Source organism: Panthera pardus, unplaced genomic scaffold, assembly GCF_024362965.1.
Source record: "Panthera pardus isolate Hobbes unplaced genomic scaffold, ASM2436296v1 HiC_scaffold_8, whole genome shotgun sequence".
NCBI lineage: Eukaryota > Metazoa > Chordata > Mammalia > Carnivora > Felidae > Panthera > Panthera pardus.
The window spans coordinates 38,409,358-38,435,576 of NW_026527013.1; positions in this window are offsets into that span (position 1 = coordinate 38,409,358).

Here is a 26,219-nt window from a genome sequence, read left to right on the forward strand (position 1 = left end):
CAAAGGGCATTATAAAGGAAAACACTTAAAAACACAGAAAGCGTTAAGCATGTTTAACTTCTCAGTAGTGGAAAAAATATTAAATATATGAACCTAAAATTGTACTGACACAAAAAGCTTTTTGTATAAGAGATATCTCATCCTTAGGAAAATATATTAATTATTTGCTTTTGGATGTATCCTCTTTAGCATAAGGATGAGAATCCCATTTATTTAATGGATGGAAGTTAGGTAATCAATTATAGGCTTAACATTATATTCACATTTTTTGGTGAGGAAAAAAAATAATAATAAAGATTCACCCTACTATTGATAATTTACAAATATAAGATAGCAGGAATACTACATTTTAAGGCATAAGACCTGGCTGGAATTAAGAAGCTACTTAGCCTCTTTGGGTCTCAGATTCTCACTGTTAAACTAGTAAAGAATAAAATTCAACTGGACACATTTTAAAGATCCTATTGGTTTTATTCAGCAATTCATGAAGGGGCAGCATCCAATCTACCAGACAGGAAGTAGCTCCAAAGAGCTGTATAAGGTGAGAGAGTTTTTATAGATCAAAGTGTGTAGGATTAAGGAAGTTATACTGATTGGTTAAAGAGGTTTTCTTTCTTTTTATGGAGCACAGGGAAGTCTTATACCCAGCTCATGTAACTTGTGCAGAGGAAGCAAGCTGACCCATGCCTTCCTTTTCTGGGGTACTTAAGCAGAGAAACTTAATTAAGCTTTGGTATGCTGACATGGGACTTAACATGAGTGAGTCCATTTGGGTCTAATCTGATTACTTTAACAAAAGTATTGATAATCATTCCTGCCCATGTCACTGTATTAGTTAGGATTCTCAAATACTAGCGATCAAATGGAAGTTATTTTTCTTACATTACAGGAAGTCATCTCATTCCAGTGTTCCTTCAGTGGTTCCAGGTTTCGTTCAAACCTGCACTTCACTTGGTCTTTCTATCTTAGTTTCTTTCTGGAAGCAGACTAGCTAGCTTCTCATTATATATCATTGGTCAAAGCTGAGACTTAAACTTAGCCCATTCCTAGAAGGGGATTGCTATGACAGACAGAACTAGACCAGTCACAGTTCATTTAAGGTTTGGGGTAGAGGCCAAGTCTTGGTAAGATGAAGATACCAGCACCCACTGACTGAATAAAATTTGAGTTCTGTTAGCAAGGAAGAAGCCAGGTCAACAATGTCAACCACAATCATAAAATTATGTAAGTGCTATATTATTAAATAATATGAAATAATTTTCCTAACTCTAAAATGTTAAAGAAGTGTTATTACTCTTGATGTTATTATTGGTGATGATGATGTTGCCATTATTAATACTTAGTGTGTAAATCTGCATTTACAACCAAAATTATACACTTGTCTAAATCCTCCCTACCACCTCCAGCTCTCTCATTTTCTCTGTCACTTAGTATCTTCACCCAACCACTTAACAGTTAAGAGCATTTTACCCACTGAAGCACTGAGCTTTCCATGTTCCCAAGGAGCCTGGAGAATGCTATTATTGTCATAATTTCTATTAATGTATAGCAGGTTTGCTTTCATAGATAGTTACATAATAATCATGCTAATTTACTTAGGTATTCTTTTTTTTTTTAATTTTTTTGTATTTATCTTGAAAGAGATAGCATATAAGCAGGGAAGGGGCAGAGAGAGAGAGAGAGAGAGAATCCCAAACAGGCTTTGTGCAATCAGCACAGAGTCCAGTGCCGGGTTCAAACTCACAAACCCCAAGATCATGACCTGAGATGAAATCAAGAGTCAGCTGCTTAAGCCACTGAGCCACCCAGATACCCCTGCTTAGGTATTCTTTACAGGATTCTGACTCAGTTTACAGGACCTGGAACAGAGTAACTAAATTCATAAAATACCATCACAACTCAATTTAAAAAGAAAGATTTTCATCAAGGCATGTTTTTCCCCATCTTTATAATGTCACTATGGTTTTCCCAGTGCTTCCCACTAAGTTCATGGAGTTTGGGCACAATTTCTGTCATTGTTTTCCACTTATCTTTTACACCCCAGTATTAGTAAATACATTTATTTAATACCTACTCATGTAAGACATTATATTGAGCACCAAACACACTGTCTGTAAGTATTTATGAACAAAATTACAAAAAGAAAAAAATAACTGCAGGTCTGGTAGAAGTAAAATATTGACATAATAATCAAACGAGGAGTTAAAATGTTTTGAAATGAATGAGGAGAACCCTTGGAAAAGAAATGAAAAGAAATATTGAAGGTAGAAGGAAGATCTACAAATGAAAAAAATTAAATATTTGATGGTGTGATTTAATCATGTCAAAGACTTTTTACTCCAATAAGATAATTTGGGTGAGAAGTTTTGCAAGATGTTTAAACTGGACAGAATAATCACTATGTTCAGTATAATATTAGTTAGGTACCCCTAGGTGTTACAGCACCAACAAGGAAAACCTATAAGAGAATGAGATTAAAGACGAGAGAAATTTATTTCATACTTACGTCAAGTCCAAAACCAAAACCAACCAGTCTCAGATTGGCAAGTGATTCTTCCCGACACTGAGTCAGGGACCCAAGGTTCCTTCCACCTTGCAGTTTTGTTTGTCATCTTCAAGATATAGCTAATTAGTTTGCCATCTTGAGTTCATCATATCTTAAAAGGGTAACCATCAGGGAGGCTTGGACATGAGAAGAGTTTTATAGAGCAATTCTTGAGATGACACATATTATTTACAGTCCCTTCCCATCGGATATATCTCAGATGTATGGTCACACCCATCTGCAGAAGAGACTAGAAAACATAGGAAGAAGACAAAATTAGTTGGAGGTCCCCCTAGCCAGTCTTTATCATCAATATTATCAAAATTTTACATTATTTCTCTACAAAATTTCAAACTAAAACTTAATATCTATGTAAATAGAGCCTTGAAACTATAACACTTATATAATAAAAATTATATCATAAAAGCAATGATAATGGTGTCCTTAATTAGACATTACTATGTGCCACGCAGTGTTAAGTGCTATTTAGAGATGTATCATTTAAATTTCACAGTACCAGGGCGCCTGGGTGGCTCAGTCAGTTGAGCATCCGACTTCGGCTCAGGTCATGATCTTGGGATTTGTGGGTTTGAGCCTCGTGTTGGTCTCTGTGCTAATAGCTCAGGGCCTGGACCCTGCTTTGGATTCTGGTCTCCCTCTCTCTGTGTCCCTCCCCTGCTTGTGCTCTATCTCTCTCTCTCAGAGATAAACAAACATTAAAAATAAAAAATGAATAAATAAATTTCACAGTATTCCTCTTGAGGTGGATAGTATTATCGTCACTATTATTTAGATGGGGAAATTGGGGCATAGGAGAATGCAGGTAGCTTGCCAAAAGTAGTGGGTGATGCAGTCAGTTAATAAAATGGTAGGATTTAAATGCATGGAAGCTTGCCATTAAAGTTGAACCCAAAATGCTTTACCGAAAGCTTTGTGATTGTCATGTTCAAATTCAGTTTTTATCAATACTTTTTCTTAGTTCAAAATGTTTTTCCTAAACGAATCCTCACAGAGACATGATATATTAAAAGTAACATGTTCATATTCTAGGTAGCTCATTTGCTCGAGAAGCTAATGTGATAGGGACCCACATTTTTAATCAATCAAACTTCCTATCCTTCCTCTCCATCCAGTACCACCACCCTCTTCTTTACCATCCAGACCTTGCCAACACAGCAATTTCCATTGCTCTATCCATCCTGTTGTGTATCTAGGGGTAGTCAGTGGGGAGAAAAATCAAGAAGACACAGGGAATTATTTCTTAGTAAAGAGAGAAAAAAATGGAGAAGAAAAGTTGGATGGGGTCATAGGAAGGCAACACTTTAGTTGATATGATAATTGGTAGAATATTGATGGAGAGATTTGAGAATAGATAAAAACAAGAGTTACTAGGAGGAGCTTTGAGGGAGGGGGAAGAAACCAAAGCAGTGGAAGAAAGAATTTACAAAGTTTTGATGTGAGTAATTGGTTACATCTATTTTAAAGGTATCCAAGAAATTACACACAAAAAAGATTGTAGTTACTTTTAACTTGCTTTGCAATATATGGTCTGTATTTCTTTCATTGTGTCTCCAAAACGAATCACAAGAAGCCCTGTGTTTTATTTGGGTTACATTGAGATCACGGCAACACAGACTCTTAAAAGTTGGAAGACATCTTAAAGATATGCAGTCTAATATGTCTCCCAATGCAAGGATTTACTCTTTTCATCTCAGGAATTGCCCCTACTCTCATTTTAATGAGTTTATAGTTCAGTATTCATTCCCTGATGAGACAGAACATTTCATTTCTAAATAAAAGTAAATGCTTTATTACACTGAACCAAAGTCTACCTTCCTTCCATCAATTTGCGACAGATCCTGCTCTATACAAAATCACCTTAGTCTACTATTCATATAATAGTTCCTGAGCTATTTAGTAGTATTCAATATCTTTTCTGTAAAAATTTTTTAATCTAATGATAGAATTGGACTTGGAACTTATTCTTCAACCCCGTCCACTAGTCACCCTTGAGATTAGCCTCCCGTCCACACATATTACTCATGATTTCTCTGATAGATGATTAACATCTTTCCAGTTTTCTATTTCCCCATGTTATCTGCAAACATGTAAAAATAGGACACAGATGGGACCCTCAAAATAGGATAATTTAAGGAAGGTTTATTCACAAAGGGAATTTTCAAAGGTGTGTGTGTAGAACTATAATTGGGGCTGGCAACATCTGAACTTGTATCATCGTATGCCTGAAAAATCAGATGGAGATAGTGGCTATCGGAATGTGGAAGATGAGAATTGTTTAGAATGAACTACCTTGAAAGAAAGAACTACCTTCTGAGGAGGTATCCTGCAGGCTCAAGGAAAATCACAGGAAGGGACCAGAAAATTAACACCTAACCTCACTCTTCTCTCTTCCACCAAGTTCCTGAAAGGGGTCCCCATTGATGGAACCATATGAGAACCCCAAATATGAGCTCCCCAGAGCAGAGAGCACATGGAGTAGTGTGGGAGAGGTATAGAGAAAGAAATGAAAGATATCTAACGCATACTCTACTATGGTTAAAGATCCCCCAAAATAAAATCTTCGGCTCTGCTATGAGGTGATCAGAACCTTTCGATCACTTGTCCCTCCAAGAGATTTATGCTGTAGGCTTTCTGCTAAACAACAAACCCTTTATTTTTTTCTCCCACTTATTAGGAACTTCATCGTGTGGAAAGAGTCGCCAAAATAATCATAATTTAGCACTCACAGATGTACTGTTATGATGTTTTTGACATTTCACATCCTTCAACTTTTTGGTTGTCCCACAGTGAAATTTAGCCTTCTGGTGGAAAGTGTCATTTTAGCGTCTGAGCGTGGTGGGCCGTCACGGCCATTGATACTGCCAATTGTCACCAACAGCGCTAAAAAGATTGTAAAAATTCCTAATAGAAGTAGGTTGCTTTGTTCTTTATATAAATGAAAAGGGAGAAATGGTTGGGTTCCAAGGGAGAAACAGAGAAACAAGCAGGGGAATTGACAGTAGAATTGGCTACATGCCATTACTCTTTTAGCTTCGCTTTCGTAAGCTTTTAGCCAATACTGGGCACAATAGACCCCGTCGCATACCTGATGCTATGCTGGATAACAGCCCAAACCTTAAGAAATCTAGGCTGTACACATGAAAAACTAGAAATATTTGCATCGATTCAAAAACATCTCTCTGCACAGAAGTGGTTTTTACACAACCATGACCATTATTTATGACTTCACTCACTTCTAGGAAAATGTACTCTTTTCTTGCCCAACCACTTGCCTTAAAAGGGCACAAATAAAGCAAAATGAAATAATCCAATGAATCTCATGTACTCTATAGCACTTTAAAGAGAAAAAGAAAACATTCCATCAAAGACGCTGAGATTGCTTTGCATGTCTCCTCCAATTTACTTGTACGGAGTTTCTGAGATATGGCTGGTATAGTTGTCATTATCCCTGAGGTGTCCTGATGCCATTGTTGCCTAGTAAATTACAGGTTCTTCTAGGTCTAAGACAAACACCTCAATTCTAGGTACACTCCGGTCAAGTCCAATGTTCAGTAGCTCATAATGTTCTCTCAGACCAGGTATGTCCTATTTTTTTTCCTGTGCTTCTCTCCTGAGACTCATTTTAAACTTGTAGTAATCGTTTATTTTAACAAAGCTGAAGGACCTCAGAACCGGTTGGCTTTATTGTTAAAGTAGAAATTTGGCAGCTATTTCCATGATTGGCTTGGAAGTGATATTCTAAGTCACCCTTCATAAGACCTTGCTCTACTTCTGTTCACATTCAAGTCACAGTATGAAATAGGAAAAATGTCATCAGGCGTAAAAAGAAAGTCAGATAGGTTGCTACCCAAAAATGAACTCCACTAGAAAGTATAACAAGAATGGCAGACCAGTCGCCCTCTTTTATTCAAATCTGAAAATAAGTAATTTTTATGTTAAGCATTGTTGGAAAGGCATGGGAGACTGATATGGACGTGTCAATGTAAAATCACGGTCGCTAGACACCGACAAATGGGAGCATAAACTTCACTTAGCTCTGTCGGCAGAGGAGCCCAACGGTGCCTCCAAGGACCTTAAAGGTTAACAATAAAATCTCAAATTGAATCCTCATTTTCAATGTGAGCCAATCTGTTATAAAACAATGAATTGGCATGAACATACCAAGGCCAATGAGAACAGTTAAGCAAGAGCCTGTCAGCGCACCCATACTTTATCACCCATGCAGAGAGTAACTCTCCATGACATTAAGGATGCTCTGTTTGATGGAATGTCACAGTTAGTTGACACTGGCCTTATCCCGGATCGTAGATTCTCTGTCACATCCTGCCAGTTTAGAGCAGGACCTAATGATTACAGTGTTTTACCTTACGAGCCCTGATGGGAAACCAAAGCTGAGTTGAGCTGCGTCAATTGCTGCCCGGTGTCAGACCTGCCAATTGAAAGTGATTGATAGAGGAGATGGCCAGCCACATGGAAGAAAAGAAAGTGAAACGTATTGTGCCCTGATCTGAGTAGAAAAACTTATAATCTCATCAAACCAAAGGAAAAGGATTATTAAGAGTTTCAAAGAATGTTGAGGCTGCAAATCATTCCATTTCTTGGTGACTTGAATAAATTAGAAAATTTGTCTACTCACTAGTCACAGGACAGTGAACTCCCACAAATATACAGAAGCATGGACAGATTGCTTTAAAGTATATAGTTATATACATTTTTTTGTCTATTATGTGGTAGGCATTGGGAACGCCGGGATGAGAGATATCAAACAAACATAATTCATGGGATTTATTCATAAAACAGTTATTTTTGTGTCCTATCTCCTTCAGTTTAACCAGTGAGCAGAAGCTTCCCCGGATGGAAGTGCGGATGAGAGTTGCAAGTTTTTTCTGATGACCGTTAAGCTGTGTCTGCAAGCTAATAATTTAAATCTTCATTCCCATGTAATACTTACATGACAGCTGCTTTAAATGTGAAGCTCCTTCTTCACTAGTTTGCTCTTGCTGCAGAAGGGAGGCCTGCTGGTGGGGAAGGCACTGGGGTCCCCCCGTTTATTTCTCTGCCTTGAACTTCCGTGCCTCCTGACCCAGCTTGCCAACTTCAGATTGAGCGCAGCAGAATTGGAGCACGGCATTGAAGGAGAAGAAAAGAATGCAGGAATGTTCTCACGTGGTTGATGACCTAGGAGGGGTGCTCTCTGGGTTTGACAGGGGTTTAAATTTGAGCTGTTTTTCTTAGGAGTGTTTTCATGGGTTCTTAACAGGTGCCCCAGTGGAGTTGGCATGTCTCGTCTGAAGTTCATTGGACATGGTGAATGTATTGAGTTCTGGTCGGTTGCTTTGGATACCTTCTCCAGCTCCTAGACACTCACAGGCCCACCCCAGCTTCCTTCTAAAACACCCCCTGTATCTTTTTGGTGGCCCACACAGCTCCCTAATGCATATGTCCTATACCAGGTCCACAGGAAACATTCATACCACCTTTGTTCTTTGAGAATAGTTATTTCTCAGACTACAGGCGTTACTCCAATACCATTGGTTCCTTCTAATTTTCAGATTTCTTAGGCCTGTTGCACACAGCAGTCTTCTCTGTCACCCAGACAGTGCAAATCTAAGCACAAGAATCAGAAGATCTGCAGGGCTGATGGGATTTCCCATTGTTCTCATACAGTGTTCTCAACCGGGATTACTTTGGCCCCACAGAGAAGATTTGGCAATGTCTAGAGACGCTTTTGGTCATCACAACTGGAGGAGAGGTGCTCCTGGCATCTAGTAGCTAGAGGCCAAGACGGCTGCCCAACATTTTATAATGGGCACATTAGCTCCTGCAACTGCAAAGAATTACCCAGCCCCAAATGTCAGCAGTGCTGAGGTTGAAAAACTCCTGTCCTAGAAAAAAACTGGTTTTCAGTTTCTTGTTTGTTTTTTTAGGTACACTAGAACTGTAAAGATGAAAACATAATATTTCTGAAACTCCCCTAACACCTTCTATCGATTGACTCATTAATCACATATATTAAGTGCTCACTGAGTGTCAGGCACCATTTTCAGGGCGGGGATATGGTGGTTCTCATGGAGTTGACCCCCTAAAGAGGGAGGAGGCTAGGCGATAACCAAGTAAACAAATACTTTAGCAGGTATTTTATGTAAGAATAGTGCTGGAAAGACAATAAAGCAGAATCATGTGATGAAGAAAGGGAATCATCCCTTTGTGTTAGAGTAGTTGGTGAAGGCCTCTCTGAGGTAGTAGGAATTGGGTGGACCTTCAAAGGACGATATGCAACCCTTCTAAGGGAAGACCACTCCAGAAGGAAGAGTAGCAGGTGCAAAGACTGTAAAGCAGGAACAAGCATGCAATGTTGCAGGAAAATCCAGAATTATTATGAGCAGTGAGGTGCATGACACAACACAAAGACAAAGAAGAATGTAATAGGCAGGCCTTACTGGAACATTAAACAGTTCTTCTTGACCAAGAAACCTTTGGAGAGACTTTGATCCCAGGTGGTGGAGACAGACGCGAACCCCTTTAACAACGGACCGACCCTCATGCGTACGTCTCTGTGTGTTCTTTTCATGAATCCTCAAAAAGGACCATTGTTTAGGGAAGAAAAACACCCCACTGAGTCTCCGTTGCTCACACGCTCACAGTACTTGTGACAGAAGATGTGTAGCTTTTCCACACATCTAGCAATTCTCTGTGACACCAGAGGGGTGTCCTGTAGTTCAGTTCAATTAGTCCTGACAGAGAGCTAGTAAAGGTGAAGGGCTTGGTGAAGGGCACAGGTGAAGGGCTTGGTCCCACACGACTGTCCACCTCTTCGGACACCACTCACAAGTGGTAGGTCCCCGACTTACCCGTGACTGCTGTCCAACTTGACTAAGCAGTAGAGGTTTCCATGATCCCCTCCTTGGATTCAGTCATTTTCTTGAACAGCCCACAGGACTCAAGAAAACACTCATGTTTTCCAGTGTATGATCTAATAAAGAATATGATAAAGGATACTGATGGACAACCAGATAAAAAGGTATAAAGGGTAAAATTTGGAATGCTCTCCAGCGTAGGAACTTCCGTCCTAGTAGAGCTTCTGTCCCAGTAGAGCTGTACAACCTTCTCAGAATACAGATGTGTTCACCAGTCCAGAAACTCTCCAAATCCTATACTTCTGGAATTTTTTGGAAACTTCATACATGGGCATGATCTATCATTAACTCATTCTCCTACTCACCTTCCCAGAGGATGGTGGGTGGGGATGAAAGTTCCAAGCTTCTAATTAAGGCTTGGTCAGCCCTCTTCCTCACGCTGTCTGGGAGCCCACCATCAGTTGCCTCATTAAAACAAGAGACATTTCTATCACCCAGGAAATTCCAAGAGATTTAGGAGCCATGTGTCAGGAACCAGGGTCAAAGACTAAATTTTGGAACAAGACACTCCTCCTAGTGCTTCTATTTACAAGGGGTTTTAGCAGCTCTGTGTCAGGAACCAGAGAACCAGAGGCAGAGACGGGTGTGGGTGTGTGTGTGGGTGTGCACACATGCATGTGCAAGTGCTCAGTAGAAATCTGTGTCCAAGTTCAGGCTTTTACTGTCCCTCGCAAAGTGTACCTCAGGTCTATATGGATGCAAGTCCTGTTTTAGGATTTCTCTGAGATTTGGATAAATTCCAGATTCTGGGAGCAACAGTCTACTGAACATCATCACCCCATCTTTTTGTGATTCTGAAAGAAATGTCACAAAGCAATTTACCAACAAAATGGGGACTACAGTTCTGCCCCCAAATGACTATTCAGGAGGTTGATCGATGTCCCTTGTCATCCTGGAAAAAAGGGACAGCGTGTCAAACTGGAATGCCTAGAATCCTCCAGGTAAAAGAGAAATGTGTCCTTCTCCTGCTCTCTATGGTTAACCCACCACCTACCCTTGACTACAAGTTCTCCCAAGAATATATGACCCCTTACACCCTACCACACAACCCCTCTCCTGCTGAACAATGAAACGTTGTGGGGTTGTGGGTAACTTAAAGAGTGCCTCACTGCAAAGGAAATAATTTCAATTAAAGAGAAAAATACCAGTGGCCCAAAGCCTAGGGAGCAAGAAGGCATTCCATAGAAAACCTAGGGAGGAGAGTGGCCAGTGAAGGTAAAAGAACAATGTGGAAAGAAATGACAATATTCATGGAGTAGAGCCAGTTTAGTTATGGCAGCGAAGTAATTTCAAACTACAAAAGGAATTTTAGGCTTCAAAACTCCAGCTCCCAAATAGTGTTATAATTAGTATTATTTTCAGATTAAAGAAAACACCACTTTTGTGTAACAAATTACCTCCATTTTAAAAGCAAAAATAATATATTTCACTTCATAAAAAAATGCCCAAACGGAAGCATTCTTACATTAATTATTTCACTCTATTCAAAAAGCATATCCCTGCTTGCTTTTTATTATGCCTTCCAGCTCCTACTTTGAAAAACATGTTAAGAAGCTGGAAGGTATTTTTTTAAATGAAAGGAAAAAAGAAAAATAAATAATCTTTGAAGCAATTAGAGCCAAAATACAGAATACATAAATATACATGTACATATTTCTTTATTTGCCCCCTAGATTTCACTCCCATTTTCTTCCACCTCCCTTCTTGGCACGAGAATATGAAGCATCTTTCTTTCCTTGAGCTTCAACAGCAGGCAAATGTTTGCCCCAGAATTGAATCAGATTCTGTTCCGCGGGTTGATTGGCAAGAGTCTTCATAAAGGGGGTGGGGTCCCCAGAGGGCAAATACATAATTTTCATAATGCATTTCTCTTCCCCCCCTCCCACCCCCAGCCTAGGAACCTCAGTCTATTTCTGAACCATTTTGTCTGAGAGTAATAATTAGCAACGCGTTGCAAAAGACAAAACACCATCGTCATTGCTTTTTGGGATCCGTAGTTACTCTTGTAAAATTACCAAGAATATAATTTTACTGTGGGAACAAAGAACATATGTAAAGTAAATATTGTTACAGACTTCAGAGTTGGGGGAAGAAATTTTTAATTTGGAATATTCTATAAAACCACAGGAAGTGGAGTTTCAAATCAGTTGTCTTGACACTTCCCTTTCCTCAGCTCCCTGTGGCCGAGGTAAAGTGTTGTCACCTTGTGGGAGAAAAGATTTGAGTGCCGGCCTTTCTAAACATGGGGGGCTGAAGCACCTGCATTGAAAACACCTGGAAAATTAAGACGCCCCTCTCCATGTAGCCTCGAAATCTAGCAACCAGTCTCCCCCTGAAAAACAAATACGTTCCCCTCATTAGAAGACTTTAGTATTGAAATATTAAAAATTATATTACTGTTAAAAATGATCTTTAGATTTAATATGGCTTTCATGGAAACCAGTAACAAGAAGGGGAAAGTAAATGTGTGTTGTTATTTGTTCTGGGATTGAAATGTCGACAGTGCTCTGTATACCTCAGGAGAGGTTTGACTATTTTTACCAGTATCTGGCAGAAGTCTGCAGCTCCAGTGTTGGTGCTCAGCCTTGCCCAAAGGCCAAGTCAGTGTAGCAGCACCCTCTTTTTCTTTTTCTTCTTTTGGGAGGCCTGGCTTCTCACAGCATCGCCTGTCCGCAGTCACAGCTGTGAACCAGAAAGCGTCACTCCTGTGCCTTAGCTGGTGGGTTCCAGAGGCTCTCGTCAGACACCTAGCAAAGCTTCCTGATTCAGACTTTACCCTCAGTCCTGACAATGCCAGCAATCTGATTAATCATCCCCTGGCACATTAGTCAGTGCAAATTAGAATTGGGGGGTGGGGGTGCCCCAGAGGCAAGGACAAAGCTGCAGATGTGAGAGATGTAGCTGATCAACAGCATGGTAGATGGGAGCTTCCTCACGGCATAGATGAGGACACTGGGGCACAAGGAGAACTTACTCAAGGTCATCTAACTAGTGCGAAGTAAAAGAGCCAGCATTCCCACACAGGCCAACTCTCACCAGTCTCTTCCAGGCTTCCTCTCCATCTTTTAGCTCATCAGAGTCTTAGGCTGGCTTTTGAACGAGTAGTCTGGCTACTAACCCAGCGGTTCTCAAAGTGCATCACCTGAAAACTTACTAGAAAGTCAGAGTCTCCGACACTCTAACCGTGTAAATCAGAAGCTCTGGGCCCACGAATCTTTTTTTTTTTTTTTTAACAAACTCTCTGAGGACTTCTGATACAGCCTAAGAAATTCGAGAAATCACTCCACAAACTCCTTTCAGATGTCACTTAGCCTAAGTTAAAATGTCAGGTGGCGCAAAGCATCTCATTTGGCAAGTCTCAGAAGTACCCTGTCTTCTGGATTTCTAAGAAGGGCAGATGTGTCTCCAGAACTGCCTGTCTGTGCATTTCAGCCCTCCAGTGGGAGGTGGGAGTCCCTTCCTCCAAGCCTGAGGCAACCATTGTTCTCCTGTCCTCTCCTTTACTCCACTTCTTAGGAACCTTTCCTCAGGAACCAGTCTCTCGAGGACACTGGTCAGTCTGGGTTCTTGATTAGAATCAAAACAAAGCAAAACTAACACAAAAACCAAAACTAACTGTGGACTGACTTGATCAGAAAAAAAAGTTTATTGGAAACGCACAGAGTCAACCAGAAGGCTGGAAAAGAGGCTAATCAATTGTCAAGAAACTAAGGGAAACTGTTCAGTGGAGTACACGTCTGAAGTTCTCCCCCACGGTGTTCCCACTGGTTCTCTCCCTGCCACCAGTTCTGCAGGTTTCCATGAATAATCTCTGAGCACCCTTACTTTTTTGTATTACTCACTCAAGATTCAGTGTGGGGAAAAGCATCCAGCTGGCCAATCCTAGACTGACTCCCATAGTCCCATAGTTCCAACAGCTGAAGGGCAGAGAGCCAGACTATTTCTATCTATGGTGGAGCAGTCTACTATAGACATCTAGTACCCCATCTAGAGACCCAGGATAGACAGTCCCAAAAGACTGTGTTGAACCAGAATTCTTAGGATTACACAAACCTTGGGTTTCTTAGCATGTCATTCCTATTTTTCTTAGTGGACATGAATTGAAACACAGAGTTTCCCAAAAAACTTTGGGAAGGGGAACCGATACTCAATGTTGGTGGGTGGCTTTTTTTTTCTTTTTTAGTTATTTACTAAATTGCTAACTCCATAGTCTCTCTGACAATGGAAAGAAACTACTTCTCAGTTCAGAGACTCTATGCATTAATTAGAATAAATTAAGGCCTATTTTAGTCATTTGTGTTTTAGAAAACCACAATCATTCCCCTCACAGTTGATAACTTTACTTAATTTTAAATCTTCTGTACATGAATAATTTCAACATACCATCTCTGCACTCGTATTTATTTGTTTCTTTATTGAACAAATGTTTATTGAGAGCTAATTTGGGACAGAAATGGTACCAGGTAGTAAAAATATTACAATGCTTAAGTATACTTTACCCTCAAGATGCTTCCAGTCTATTTTAAGTGTTATCAATCTGGGGTCCATGAAAGCATTTCCGGGGTTTGGAACTCTCGTGGAATTACTTAAAAATATTTGGCAATGTTTATTTTCGCCTATCTTTTTTTTCCTCAGTCAACAACATTGGAATTGGAAAAGTAGGTAAAGATCTCACACTTTGCTATTAGTTACTCAAATTGATCTTGGTTCCCCCCTCTTCTTCATAGACAGTATGATCTCACCTCTCTGACCCTGCATGTGGCAGGCAGGAAGTGAGAATTCATGCCCTTCTGCCAAGCAGCCATTAATCAATAATGGACAGGAAACAGGGTATAGTCCACCTCTCCCTGCCATCTGGTGACAGCTTGGGGGCCTGAATTCTATAGTAGCTCCAAGAGCTCCCCAGTGGGATTAAACTCCAGTTATCCATAGTGGTAACTACTTGACAAGGTCCCTTTTGCTGTCTGCCTTCTCTGTCCTCTCTCTTACCCACTCTTCCCCACCATGTCGCCTGGGACCACCTTCCAAATAAACCACTCTCACTGGAATCCTTGTCTCAGGGTCTTTTTCTGAGGGAATCTAAACTGAGAACTCACAAGCCCAAAAGATTTAAAATCATTAGTCTTGTGGCAGACAAACAAACCCCAAATTTCAATTCTCTCCTAACATGGTCAGGAATCTTAAAGAAATGGGCTTGTGGCTTATAGGATGACACCTGGGGAAGGCAAGGGTACTTGTAAGGCAAGTGGAAATGACATCAAATCAGCACCCTAAAGAAACTAGAAGACTTTGCCAGGCAAAAACAAAGAAAAGCCCTTAATCCGAATACTGTTAACATTTTCCATCTTTCTTTTCACCTAATGTCATTTCCTAAAGTCAAACCCTCAGCTCAGAGGACGGAGGAAATTTGCAAGCATTATTTATGTTTGATGAGGGATAAAGTGGCATCAGACCTCGACAATACCGAAAGGCACTGCCTCATCCAAGGCTGAGCTTTGTGAGACACTGGGGAGCCGTCCCGCTGTGCGGGTGACAAACCAGCCAGCAGAGCAGGGATCAGAACATTCCATTTTTGCTTGCCTGCCTGCTCTATGCTGAGTGGAGTCTAACATGATAGGAACTGTTTGTTATATTATTTACTATGTGTCTCTAATCTAACCTTTTTATGTGTATGGGCTTCCTACAGAGTGAGGAGACAAATCTACTCCCAGAAGAGACGTTATAAGAATGTTAGCTGAAATGTTGAATAACGAGAAATTCCTTTGAGTTCCTTGCGATGCTCTAATCCACCATGATGAAACTTTCATGTTTTGTCAGCTATTGTAATTTTGCTTTCACAAATGCAATACAAATTCTTCCCGTGTAAGTGACTTTCCCGTTTAGCAGTAACTTTCAGGAAAATTCTACTATTGTGATTTTAGATGGCATGTGTTTTAGGAGCTCTATAAAACACACACACCTAAAAGGTTTGTATTTTAATTCCCTTCATTTTAGTCAGCCATAGACAAGGTTTAGTCTACATTTTTAAATAATTGACTCCATTATATTTGATAAAATATAGGTTAGTTCTGAAGGCAACAGTTAGCACTTACATAGAGAGCTTTTTCTTTCGACTCTTCAGAAAGCTGTAAACCTAAAATAATTTTCATGCCCCTGTGGGCTCCAACACTCCCAGCTTTTAGCAAAGGAAACTGAGGCAAGGAACTGGCAACAAATTGAAAACCCTGAATATAGAGGGGTTAAAGGGGCAAGTGTTTTGTTCTTTGTTCAGCTGAACAAAATTTGCTACGTCCTGCATGCTTCCTATCAGCATCTGTTGACATAAGGGGAAACATCCAGGCTTGTAATAATTGTAGAGGTTAGAAGCTGTAATTAAAACTACATAAAATTAATGGATGGACTTAGAAAGATTTATGTGCCTTGAAATAAAAGTACTTTCAACTAGTTGAGATTTATATCTGCGACTTGTCAGTTTTGTATGTGGGTGTGTCGTTTTTTAAATGAGGTGAGTGTGCAATTATTCAAGTGGGCAAATGTTCCCAATTTCTCTGAGCTACTGGTTTGCATCAGAGCAGGACAAAAGAGAGCCATTTGGGCCACGCCGTCGTAGGTCTCTACTAGAAGCCATGATTACCATTTTAAAAATGACTATATCTCGGGGTGCCTGGGTGGCTCAGTCAGTTAAGCGTCCGACTTCGGTTCAGGTCATGATCTCCCGGTTTGTGAGTTTGAGCCCCGCGTGGGGCTCTGTGGTGACAGCTCAGAGCCTGGAGCCTGCTTTGGATTCTGTGTCTCCGTCTGTCTCTGGCCCTCCCCCACTTGTGCTCCGTCTATCAAAAATAAATAAAATGTAAAAATAAATGACTATATCTCACCTATGACAAACCACTGAAATTCTGTCACACCAGTCCCTTGGAGTATTACAGATTGCCCCGCCATTTCTCAATATAAGAATACATGCGCCTAATTTTCTGATGCTGAATTCTCTAAGTTTTAGAGGCTTGTCCAGAAAAGAAGACAGAGAAGTGAGCAGCTGGGTAGTATAATGAAAATAAAAGGTTTTCTCACCAAGAGAAGCATTCCATGAAGAAGGCAGGACGTGGGTACAAGGCAGACAAAGTGGTTCTTCAACACCCCAGGTGGGAAATAGGAGTGTTGGACACAGAGAGAAAAGGGGAGGGAAATAATTATCATTTCTAGCAATAATAATTATTGCCCATTAGTTTTCTAACTAGATATCATTTCTCCAGTTATTTTCTACCTTTGATCTCATTATTTTCTGATTAACCACTCTTTTTAATTTTCTCAGCCTGTATAAATTACTCTTTGGAATTTTAAACATTTTTTTTTTTATATACATAGCGGCTCTTTAAAGGGGCTTTTAAAAGACAGTCCTAAAGGATGAACCTGTCATATTATCCTAGCTTGCAAGTCTGTGAAATAATAACTAAGTGTTAAGATTGTTAAACTTTTTAGAACTACTCATGATCCTCCATATTTTTTATTGAGAAATCAAGCTCACACATATGTAAATGTCTTTCCTTGGATAAGTTAATGGCAAACATTTTATAATGTTAAATGCATATGAATAGTAATGCTGCGGAAATTTTAAAAACCCTTACCCCTTCCCCCAATTAAGAAAACACATTTTCCAGATGGAACCAGGTGGTTCAGAATCTGACTGGTATTTCCGGTGAGGCTGCCTTGGAAAGAATGCAGGAGTAATCATACCTTACTAAAAGAGGGAGCTATCTTCACATCTCAATTTGCATAATTGATCCAGTATGAAATAAGTCCTGCAGCAGATGAGCACTCTGGGGATCCCTTGTTTGTCTCAGCATGTTCCATGTCTGGGAGGCATTAGCTGTTGAATAGAGGTATGCCTGTATCACCCTTCCTCATGGTTTTCCTGGGAGCTCAACCGTCTTCTTAAACTAATGACAAAGTAATCAGAGACATCAAAATGTTTCTTGTGGACAAACCTGATGTGTTCCAGTGATGGTGTGTTGATGACTCACAGTCACCCCCTCCACTGCCACTGCTTTATTTGGAGAAAGCAGGCAGTGTAGGGAAGCGGGCAGTTGCAAAAGTTTCCCACCAGGATGAAAGTCATGAAAGTCTTACTAAACGTGGCTTGACTATCAATGGTGAAATGGGTCCGGATTCTTGGGGCTGTGGCTCACAGAAGCACTATTGTCCCCATCACTCGTCTGAAAATTTTAAGGTCAGATTGCAATTCAGACACAAGCAGGTGGAAATCTCAAAGATGAGATGTGGTTATATTAACCGGACTATGTTGTTGAGTCCCACAACCCGGGGAGTGGCGGTTGGTGTTCATTTTCTGTGAAGCTATTTAGGGTGCATATTTAATCAGAATCTTGTGGGGCATTGGAGCCAATCAGGCATACACATGTAAAAGAAACTCTAGGAGCTTCCAGACCATGAACGGTGGCCACGCACTTGGAAAAAGTTGTACCAGAGATAAAACTATAAAATTGCCTACCAGTAAACAAAGCAATTAAATTATTTAGAGCGGAATTGTGACGCATTCATCAACTCTACTGAAAATGACTTTGATGTGCCCCGAATTAAGGGATTCGCCTGCAACTTGAGGAAATGCTGTTCAAGGTATGCGGACAGTGAGCCAAGCATGGAAATGGGTGCCTGGAGGCCATGACTCTCTGCCCCAACAAGAGAATAGCAGTACGTGGTCTTTGAGGAGGAGTGGAGAGGTATGGGGCTGGGATGGCCTGTGCAGAGGCCAGCCAGTGGAGGACATTATTTGCACATGATACAGCTTAGAATTGATCCCATAGGTAATGGAAATATACTGCGGCAGTAAAACAAACAAGCCAACAAAGGTATAATCAGATTTTCCTTTTCCTTTTATATTTTCTAATGTTTATTAATTTTTGAGAGAGAAAGACGGCATGCACCAGGGAGGGGAAGGGGGCAGAGAGAGGGAGACACAGAATCCAAAGCAGGCTCCAGGCTCTGAGCTGTCAGCACAGAGCCAGACGCGGGGCTCAAACTCAAGAACCTCGAGATCATGACCTTAGCCGAAATCAGATGCTTAACTGACTGAGCCACCAGGTGCCCCCAGATTTTCCTTTTAGAGTTTTACATATGAAGGATAACTTGTTCAGGGGCATAATTAGAGGAATAAAAAGAAGCTGGGGAAAACTTTCTAACTGGAGTGCTTGATGAACAGTCATGTCATCCGAGGTCTTAGGAAGTAGAACCTAAGGTTTCAGAGAGGAGGTAATGATTCACCTTGGATCACGTGGATTGGGAGTATCCTTGTAACATTCACATAGAGCTATCTGGCAATGGTTGACTGTATAAGTGAAAAATTGAAGGAGAATGTTTAAAATATTGACTGAGGACTTCATCAGTATCCGAGACGGATACTGATAAACATGAAGGTGGGGATTCGATGATATATTGAATACTTAACACAGTTTTGGGCGCATAGTACACATTAAATAAATGCCTCTCTTAATGATTACCATAATTATACTCTCTGACAGAGTTTCGTTCTTTAGAAGCAATTATTATTTACGTTTGTAATTACATGCTCATTTGTGTGATTGACAGAATATCTTCCCCTTTAGAGGGTAAACTCCATGAGGGCAGGGATTATAATTTAGTTTGGGGATTTAAAAAAGTCCTTTAATAACTTTAGGTTTCTAGAAAGTTTGCAAAAAGTGCACAAAGACGTCTTGTATATTCTTCCCCATTTTCCCCTAATGTTAACGTCTTCTATAACCATAGTACAGTTATGAGAAGCAAGAAATTAATACTGATAAGCAATACTCTTAACTGAACTATGAACCTCACTTGAATTTTGACCGTTTCCCCACCTATGTCTCTCTGCTGGCTCAGGATCCAATCCAGCATCCTGCACTGCATTTGGTTGACTTGCCTTCTTAGCCTCCTTCAGTCTTTGATAGTTCCTAGGTCATCCTTCGTCTTTCATGAACTTGACATTTTTTGAAGGGTACTGGTCCTCAACATTCCCACCATTTGGATTAGTCTGGCATCTTCTCATTGGTTGTAGTTTACACGTTGGGCAAGAATTCTGCAGAAACGATGTCATGGCTTATCAGCACATCCCATCAGGGGTACCTAATATCCATATGCCCAATTACTGGTAACACTGACTTAAAGCACGTGGTGAAGGTGATCAGCTAGGATTCTTCACTTTTTCAGTCACCATTCTTTTTTATCTCTTTTTGATCCCCATGGTGCCTGGCACATAAAAGGCACCTTGTAAACATTTGTTCATGACTGAATGAATGTTGGCTAACTAAATTTCTCTCCTCACAGTTAGGAACTGAACAGTGTACCACTTTTTAGTTTGTCCAAGCCAGCACAGCCCCTATTAGGAGACTCCCTTTGTTAACTTCCCAAGGTTTTCCTGAAAACAGCCAGAAGGTTCTCCACTTCTCCCCCCACACAACATCTAGGCTATATGTACTAAATGCACAGAGTTACCATTATCATTTTGTGAGAATGGGGCCCCAATTCAATTTGCATCAGGGATACTGGATGGGAGTAGCTGGGATAAGGGCACCTCGTTCTGGAAGTCAGAATCAAAAAGAGCCAAAGGTCAATTTTTCATTTATTTTCTTTAAAACATTTTTCTTTCCATAAGAGTAAGGGTAGAGTCCACATTTCAGGAATTCTTCAGTAACAAAAAGTTTACAAGCAGGAGCTCCAGGAAGCTCTGTCAGGCTTTTGCATAAATGCTTGAGCTTTTAGAGATAGATATTATAAATGTGACACATTTCTCCATTTCCATAGTTGAAGGGAAAAAAATCTCCAATGTTCCTGCCCCAAATCCTAATTTACTCCGTAATTAATCTGAAATGAAAGCTAATTTCTTTGCTTACTTTGACAAATATTTTAGAACAAAGGGGTTACTTTAATTTTTTAACTGACTCGCTAATCTATTTTTGATGACACTAATCTTTTTTGGCTGGAGGCAGGGCTGAGTGGCCTCCACATCACCGTAGTTCAACCTAGACTCCCTGGAGCCGGAGGTTCAAATCCGAGCCGGGTCACCCCAGCGGCAGGCTGATAAATTGAGTGCCTTGTGATGCAGTCCTGACAGGGCGCTGATCTTTCAGCAGAACCCTTGAAAGCTTCAGTTTTCTCTGGACATTAATGATCCCCAAATAAAATAGACTACAGTATCCAAAGCAGACTTCTCCTTGGTCTGTAACCCCAATGCATGAGGGAATGTTCAAGCTGGAGGGGAAGGTTAACCGTGCTGAAAAAGACAAACGGTGCCAAACAGCAGGAGCCCCCAAACAGGTGTAATAGGAGGCAAATCTGCCGGGACAGCACACGCACATCCAGCCTCCTCACCAGCCTTGGGGCAATCCAGCCTTTCGACGTTAAATATTCTGGAGCAGACGGCAAAATACGCTTGGTGAGTGTAGGGAGCAGGTGGGCTAGAGAAACGCAGACGCGTGAAAATCGCGCGCCAACTTCTACGCGCTCAACTGCGTGTGCCTGATGGTGCCCACTTGCACCACCACGCCCAGACGCATCCGCGCAAGTGCAATGAGCAAATAAATACATGAGTGAGGGGCGTGAAAAGGACAGCACGGTCCCTGGTTTCTTAACACGTGATGCAGTAAGCGCGGGATGGAGGGGAGGAACAGTTCCAGCCACTTTGCGGAGCCCCCAGGTGGGGAAATAAACAAGTTGGTTTCACACGTTTCACCAATAAAAGCAAGGCGGTTTCCGGTGCCCTTGCTGTCCCTGTGCTGTGCATGCGTGTTTCTAAATATTAAAAAGGTGCCCCGTACATACGTGTGCCCCCACATCGAGCATTTGCTCGTTCACATGTACGTTCTCTCTTTGACGGTCTTTCTAGGTTCATCTTCTCCACCTGAAGTGATCAATGAGGTAATTACCTATAATCAGAAGTCTAATGCCGTTGCGTTATTTATGGGCTTTGAAAGTAGTTACTTAATTATTAACTGAATTTAACTACTTTCCCTAGGGTTCAGCTCCGTCATTTATTTTTCATGGAACAAATGATAATAAACACTTATTATGTTCATTGTAGCATTCCAGTCATTTTGCCCGTGTTCAAATTGTACCGTGTGTATGTGGGTGGGTGTGTGTGCTGAGCAGGATGACAATTCATCTGGATGTTAATCTTCTAAGGAGCAAGAGTAATGAGGAGGGAAGAACAACAAAAATTATTGACAGATTAGCGAGTTCAGCTCCAAGGAAAATAATAAGGGAAATAGATTTCAGTAGTCCAATGATGACCAGAGACATCATTCATAAAGCTAAGAAAAAATAGAAATGTACCATTTGACCTTTCCTAACCACACTAGGTTTAGAATTAGGCCAAAATGGAGTAAATTATATTTACAATGGAAAGCGTTTATTAAGGCCACAAAGAAGAGTTTCCTGGCTCTAAGTCTTGTGAAATAGAACATTGTCTGCCCTTTTGAAAGAGTAGATTCTTACAATTTAAGAGCTGAGAACTATAGATATTACCTAATTTGTTTCTTCTTAATCTTTGAAGGGGACATCTACCCCTTTTGAAGGGGACATCTACCCCCTTTTACCCCTTGAGTAAAACTCAAGGTTATGAATTCTTGGTCTCGTTCAATATTCCCATTGTACGGATGAATACACTGAATCCCGGAGGTTAGACAGTGTTATGAACTTAATTTTTGGTCCCCTGCTGTCAAATCCATAGGTTGAAGTCCTAACCCCAGTACCTCAGAAGGTGACTATATTTGGAGATAGGATTTTTAAGGGGTAATTGAGTTAAAATGAGATCAGCAAGGTAGACCCTAGTCCAATACCAACTGGTATCCTTATAAGAAGAGGAAATTTGGACACAGACATACAGAGGGTAGGTGATGTGAAGAAGGAGAGAAATGGTGGCCATCTACAAATCAGAGAACAATGCTCCAGAAAAGACTAACCCTGCTCCTACCTTGATCTTGGACTTCGAGCCTCCAAAAGCAGTGAGAAAATATGTTTTCCTTATTTAAGCATCTATGGCAGCCTAGCACACTAACACAGGTAGTTAAGTCCAACCTATTAACTAACGGTAGAGCCAGACATAAGATCTCTCTAATTCAGTTCTCCTTCAAGTGTTGTATGTTTTTGCATGGAAAATAATGAAACAGACCTAGTGATCTTCCGGGAATACTTTTCATGCACTGACTGTATGATGTTATCCACTTAAGTTCAAAATGCCTTTTATTGGGGGGGCGCCTGGGTGGCTCAGCTGGTTAAGCATCTGACTTCGGCTCAGCTCATGGTCTCGAGGCTCGTGAGTTTGAGCCCCGAGCCCCACGTCAGGCTCTGTGCTAACAGCTCAGAGCCTGAAGCCTACTTCAGATTCTGTGTCTGCTCCTCTCTCTGCCCCTCCCATGCTCATGCTCTGTGTCTCAATAATAAATAAACGTTTACAAAAGACTTTTTAAAAATGCCTTTTGTTGGGCCACCTGACCTAGGGTGCCTGAGTGGCTCAGTCGGTTAGGCGTTTGACTCTTGATTTTGGCTTATGTCATGATATCATGGTTTGTGAGATCGAGCCCCGCGTCTGCACGGAGACTGCTTAGGATTCTCTCTCTCCTGCTCTCTCTGCCCGTCTAACACTTGTTCTGTCTCTCTCAAAAACAAGTAAATATTGAAAAAATAAAATGCCTTTTGTCAAGTTTTCTAAACACTCTGAAAAATAGAAAGAAAAAAATGCTATGCTCCTGGTTCATTAGGAATAATATAAACAAACAAAAAAAAGGAATAATATAAACAAAGTCTTCTGTGCTTAAAAAAAAAGAACTTTAATATTCTTTGTAATTAGGGAGTCCCTTCATCCTAACTCCTGAGTAAATATCCAGTTTATTTGTTTGGTCTTTAAAAAATAAATAAATAAACTTATTCATTACAAATGGAGAATTTATCCCTGGCTCTACTCAAAGAAATATTTATGGCTGTTCTATCCTATGAGACTCTATGCTCTGACTTGGAATGCCTTTGATAGTGCAAACTTTGGGCAGGTAAGAATTAGTCCTGCTACATTTCTCAATAAATTATTAAAACCTTGACTACCTTGTTCTCTCACTGATTTATTATCTTCTCAAAATTTCAGTTAATAGGAGCTCCTTCGACTCATTGACCTTCAAGAGATCCTGAGGTCATTAATTTCAAATCCCTTGTACAGTCCCAGTTTAATTAAAATTACATGATAATAAACCCTCATACAATGGACTTTGTACTTTCCCAAATGGTCTATTTTCTTTTTGGCACTCTTTGGCAGAAATTATGACAATTATTCACTTTTTTTCATTTGGTTTGTTTTGTCTATTCCATCTAAATGTAAGCTTCATAAGGGCATAAACTTTATCTCGTCCACTGCTGTATTTGCAGAGCCCCAGTCTCAGCACATAATAGGTACTCAATTAACTCTTGCTGTATGAATAAGTTAATAAATAATATAAAGAATCACAAGGAGGGCACCTGGGTGGCTCAGTTGGTTAAGCATCCATCTCCAGCTGGGGTCATGATCTTGCAGTTTGTGAGTTCGAGCCCCATGTCAGGCTCTGTGCTGACAGCTCGGAGACTGGAGCCTGCTTCCGATTCTATGTCTCCCTCGCTTTCTGCCCCTCCCCCGCTCACACTCTGTCTCTCTCCTACAAAAATAAATAAATATTTTTAAAATTTAAAAAAAAAAAAGAATCACAGAAGGAATGTTCCTTTTCGCTATCAGGCCCTGGCAAATGTTACTTCCTCTGATTGTAATCTGCTCTCCCCTCCTACCTCAACTTCTATTTTCCCATTTCTTCTACTCATTCTTCAGATATCAGCTGAAACATTTCCTCGGAAAGGTCTTCCCCTTGATCCTCCAAATTAGGTCAGTATCTCTCTCAATTACATGTTCTCTCATGGACCTCTGTAGCTTTGCTTCATTCAAGCACTTGTCCTTGCTTATCATTGTAACTTGTTCAGGTTATTTAGTGAAAATGTGTCTTTTATACTATAAACTCCATGTGTGCAGAAAGTCTAATCTTGTTTGTCATTATGTCCCCAGCATCCCAAAATGTACCTGTCCCATACTGGGAATTCAGTATAGCATTTTTAAAAATTATACAAGTAAATAAGTAAATAAATAAGTGTTTCATAAAGAGGCACTGAAGGTGGAATGGCCTTAAAGATGTGTATTAAAAAGATACTGGTTTGGGGGTACCTGGGGGCTGAGTTGATTAAGCATCCAGACTCTTGTTTTCAGCACAGGTCATAATCTCATGTTCAGCCCCACATCAGGCTCTCTGCTAACAGCATGGATTCTCTCTCTCCCTCTCTCTCTCCCCCTCCCTGACTCACTCTCTATCTCTCTCTCAAAATAAATAAAAATAAACTTTGGCGTGCCTGGGTGACTAAGTTGGTTAAGCTTCTGACTTCGACTCAGGTCATGATCTCACAGTGCATGGGTTCAAGCCCTGCATCAGGCTCTGTGCTGACAGCTTGGAGCCTGGAGCCTTCTTCAGATTCTGTGTCTTCCTCTCTCTCTCTGTCCCTCTCTCACTCATGTCCCCCCCCCCCCAAAAATAAATAAACATTAAAAAAATTTTTAATGTTATTTTTTAATTAAAAAATAAACTTAAAAAGAAGATACTGGTTTTAACCTTGGGCTTTAAAGAAGTAAGGAGATACTTTGATTATGCAATATATACAAAACAGGTTTGTGCAGAAATATAAAGAAGCTTTAGCAAGACTGAACAAACACGTATTTAACTGAAGCATACTTTTTCACGTTGTTCTCTTGTGAAAACTTTCATATGTCAAAAAAAAAGAAAATGTTACCTGAGAATGTGAATGTACTCTTACATGCCATATTGAGTTTCCCTCTGGGAAAATTTATGGACCTACAAAAAGGTCCATATACCAATCTCCTTTTGTGCATCATGCTTTGACTCAAAGATTCAGAGCCCATGTTGATCTGGTGCCAACTCAATGACTCACCAGGCTCAGAGAATCATTCCTCTCATGTACCTCTCTTCCAGCAATATTGGCCCATTCTGTTGAATCAGTATGCAAAAGGTAAAGAGCTGTGTCCACGGGGAAGACTGGAACCAAGTAGATGGAAGGAACTAGAAGGATGGAACCGATTTTTTAAATGTGAGAGGAATTAGAAAAATATATGAAGGATGGTTTCCAAGAATACAATACTTGCAGATACCTCAACATACATACCCATACTGTAGAACACCAAAGCACAAAGCTTTACACATAGCCCATCTTTAACTGAGGAATAATAATGGAATAAGTTAAAGAAAGAAAGAAAGAAAGAAAGAAAGAAACAAAGAAAGAAAGAAAGAAAGAAAGAAAGAAAGAAAGAAAGAAAGAAAGAAAGAAAGAAGAAATAAAGAAAGAAAAGAAAGAAAGAAAGACTGAGGCACCTCGGTGGCTCAGTCAGTTAAGTGTCTGACTTTGGCTGAGGTCATGATCTCATGGTCCGTGGGTTCAAGCCCTGCATTGGGCTCTGTGCTAATGGCTCACAGCCTGGAGACTGCTTGGGATTCTGTGTCTCCCTCTCTCTCTGCCCCTACCCCACTTGCTCATTCTCTTCCTCTCTCTCTAAGTAAAAGAAACATTGAAAAAAAAAAAAGAAAAGAAAAAGAAAATGTTTGTGTATATTTGGCTTAAACAACAGAAATTTATTTTCTCATGTTCTGGGGGCTGGAAGTCCA